The 3,890-nt window shown below is 37.4% G+C and overlaps 1 non-coding gene across 1 annotated transcript; it reads left to right on the top strand.

The window, feature by feature from the left end:
- The first annotated feature begins 1,486 nt into the window (after positions 1–1,486).
- Positions 1,487–1,592, top strand: LOC123822809. Its single transcript, XR_006786430.1, has one exon. It is a non-coding gene; the product is annotated as a U6 spliceosomal RNA (small nuclear RNA).
- The last annotated feature ends 2,298 nt before the right edge of the window (positions 1,593–3,890 follow it).

The raw sequence follows: 3,890 nt of genomic DNA, 5'->3' as shown, positions 1-3,890 counted from the left end.
GAGAGAGAGAGAGAGAGAGAGGGAGACGGAGAGAGAAAGGGAGAGAATATCAATTGGTTGTTCCACTTATTTATGCATTCATTAGTTGACTCCTGTATGTCAACCTGACAGGGGATTAAACCCACAATTTTGGCTGGGGATTGAACCCACAATTTTTGCATATCTGGACAATGCTATAACCTACAGAGCTACCTGGCCAGGGCTCAAGTTAATCTTTTATATTGTTGCTTTTTCTCCATTTATTTCTGCTCTAATCTTCATTTCCTTCCTTCTGCTAACTTTGAGATTAGTTAATTTTTCTTTTTGTAGTTACTTAAGGTGTACAGTTAGATATTTAATTGGGATCTTTATTTTAATACAGGTGTTTTTTGTTAAGAACTTTGCTGTTAAAACTATTTTTGTTGCATCCAACAAGTTCTGGTATGTTGTGTTTCCATTTTCATATGCTTCAAGAAAAACTTGTATTTTCTCTTTAATTTCTTATTTTGTTCATTTATTGTTCAGGAGAGGCCTTGAGTTTTAGAGAGCTTTCTGCTCTAACCTTCCTCTGGCCAAGTACTACTCCACAGGTCAATGAGGTCGTGGGCCAGAGGACACATCCATTGAAGCCTGAACCCTCTTTTTAGACCAGGGTTAGCTGGTATCCCAGAGTTTTTACTCCTAGTGGCCTCTTCTTGCATTCATTCCCTCAAGGGAAGACTATGAGATGGTATGTGAACCCTCAGGCCTGAAATATGACCAAAAGGTGGACTTTGTTGGGGTGGAGTGTGGACTGAGCTTAGGTTTTTAGACTGATGTCTTAAGGTGCATGTATGAAATCTGCAGCAGAGTGAGGTGATGCAAGAGAAGGCTACAGAAGAGTGATAAACTGCTGTCACATTCTAGCTAAAACTTTGAGAAGGCTGTTAATATTTCTGTTACACTTTATCAGAATAGAAGGATATATAATGTGTTTTAAAAGTTTGTAAGCTTAATTTATAACTCTTAAACATTTAGGGATCTTGCATCTGGGCTTCCATTTAAATCTTGTCTTGGGCTTCACAAATGTTAGGGCCCAACTGGTTTTGAAAAATATATTTTCTCCATAGTACTCTCTCCATTCAGTTCATCTAATTTCAGTTACTTTCCTCAAAGCCTAGTTTAAGTTTTCATAAAACTTTATTAGCCTTATATTTTAGTTTATTCCTTCCCATGAGTCAGTGTAGCATTTGTTATTGGCACCAAATCTATGGTACATATCCAATATTTGTATTTTAAAAATAATTTTATTTAATAACCCATACAATAATTTATTGTCACAGGTCATGTTGTACATTCCTTTTTCTATGTTCACTGGTAACATTACAAACAAGGGTGTTCTGCCTGAGGAACAATCTGTCTCCAATGGAAGCTCTAACTGCAAATGATTGTTCATCTCTGCTTTTTGGTAATTGTCTTAATGAAATACTTAAAGTGTCTACTTTGTCTTAGTGAAAATATAAATGTGGTGCTTGCTTCAGCAGCACATATACTAAAATTGGAATAATACAGGGAAAATTAGCATGGCCCTGTGCAAGGATGACATGCAAATTCATGAAGTGTTACATATTTTTGAAGACAGACCACCCAATTAAAAAATAGACAAAGGACCTGAACAGACACTTCTCCAAAGAGGACATACAAAAACCTCAGAGACATATGAAAGGATGCTCAGCATAACTAGCCATCAGAGAGATGAAAATTAAAACCACAATGAGACACCACGTTACACTGGTCAGAATGGTCATCATAAACAAATAAACAAACAAGGTTATGAAGAAAAGAGAACCCTAGTGCACTATTGGTGGGAGTGCAGACTGGTGCAACCACTGTGGAAAACAGTATGGAATTTCCTCAGAAAACTAAAAGTGAAATTGCCTTTTGATCCAGTGATCCCAATGCTGGGATTATACCCTAAGAATCTTGAAACACTAATTCAAAAGAACCTATGCACCCCAATATTCATAGCAGCACAATTTACAATGGCCAATTGCTGAAAGCAACCTAAGTGCCCATCAATGAATGAATGAATCAAAAAATTATAGTACATTTACACAATGGAATACTATGCAGCAGAAAGAAAAAAGGAGCTCCTGCCCTTCGTGAGAGCATGAATAGAATTGGAGAACATTACACTAAGTGAAATGAGATAGGTGGTGAAAGACAAATACCATACCATCTCACCTATAAGTGGAACCTAATCCACAAAACAAACAAGCAAGAAAAATATAACCAGAGACATAGAAATAAAGAACAAACTGACAGTAACTACAAAGGAAGGGAGAGGGATAATGAAGGAAAGTAAGGGAAGGGCTTTCAAAGAACATGTATAAAGGAGATACGGATGAAGCCAAAGGGGGTAGGTTCAAGGGTGGGAGGTGGGGATAGGTGGTGCAAGGATGCATGGTGGGGGGAAATGAAGACAACTGTACTTGAACAACAATAAAAAATTGTCCAAAAAGAAAATATAACTGTGTATTATATCAGGTAAGTTAATGGATTCATGGATTAATATTTCTTATTTTATCACATGCTGGCAGTTTTACTTCTTTTCCTCTTAAAAATTAAGTGTTGGAATGAGTGTGAATTTGGTGTTAGTGGTGGTGAGGTGGTAGTTGTTCATTGTCATGGTGATGGTGATTAAGATTTTTGTGGTCATGGTATATTTATGTTCTAAATTTAGAAGGGGATTTTTCCCACCCACCCATTCTTCCTATCCCTAATAAATCTTTTCACTTAAATTATAAAGCTGGAATGGTAGAGATTTGTTTTATACCATTTGAATCCCAAATGCCTAGAATGTCACTCTATATCTATTAAAATACTTATCAAATATGTGTTAGAGGTGCTGATGGTGGAACCAGTGTCTGTACTGCAGATATCCTAGAGTTTGGGGCAGGCTAGACAAATGCAAATTTAAGATTGGGCAAGTTTGAGAAGGAAGCATGAAGTCCACGTGTTGAAACAAGAGGTGTTTCAGTGGCATTGGGATTTTATTGGAGTTTATTCAATCTTCAAAAATTATTGAACTTTTCCTGTATGCCACTTGCTGTTATATGTGTTTGACATACATTTGTATATAAATGATAAGTGGACCAGAACTCTTGGGCTTATATTTAACATCCAAAGCCAGACAGCAAATAATGGATATAATAAATATGTCAAATATGTTCAATGACATGTTATAGAAAAGAAAACAGAAGATTAGGGTAAGGAGAAGGGGCTTCAGGTAAGTAGGAGGTGATGTTGAAATTCCAAATAGGGTACATAGGATAGGCACATCGAGAAGGTGATATTTCAGTAGACTTATGAAATAAGGAACTTAGTCATCAGGATATTGAAAGGAATATTTATTCCTGACAGAGGAACTGCCAGTACTGTTGGGAACCTATCCACATGGCATGGCAAATGTAGCCCAGCCCCTGACTTGGAAAACTGGTAGGGAGTGAGTTGGCACACAGGAACCAAGCTCATGGATCAGTTTTCCCATGGGGAATCAGGTCTGCATTGTACCTAGGCTGCTATGAGGCTTGCTTTTGCTAAAATTCCCTCATCCTGAATTGAGGCAGAAAATGTTTACTGCATATCTTTAAAGTAACTTCCTAAAATCTGTGCTAAACTTCCCAAATATGGAGTGTAACCAGTTCAACTACTTTTCCCTTGCATCTCAAACATCCTTTTCTTTGAAGTAATTAGCAACATTATTCCCTTTGTTATCTGTAAAAGGTAACCACCTCGAGAGAACCTCTGCATAGTAAGTGAGGACTATCCTCGATGTAATGTACCCAGAAAAGCAATAAAAGCCTGTCCAGGCAGGAGTCAGGGCTCTCTCTCACTTAGAGAATGGCCAAGCTGTTCCTTTTTCTCCACAG

The sequence above is a fragment of the Phyllostomus hastatus genome, unplaced genomic scaffold (genome assembly GCF_019186645.2).
Source record: "Phyllostomus hastatus isolate PE091 unplaced genomic scaffold, TTU_PhHast_1.1 phas_contig_41, whole genome shotgun sequence".
NCBI classification, from domain to species: Eukaryota; Metazoa; Chordata; class Mammalia; order Chiroptera; family Phyllostomidae; genus Phyllostomus; species Phyllostomus hastatus.
Note: the sequence above shows the minus strand (reverse complement) of the source record. Positions and strands in the feature narration are given on the sequence as shown.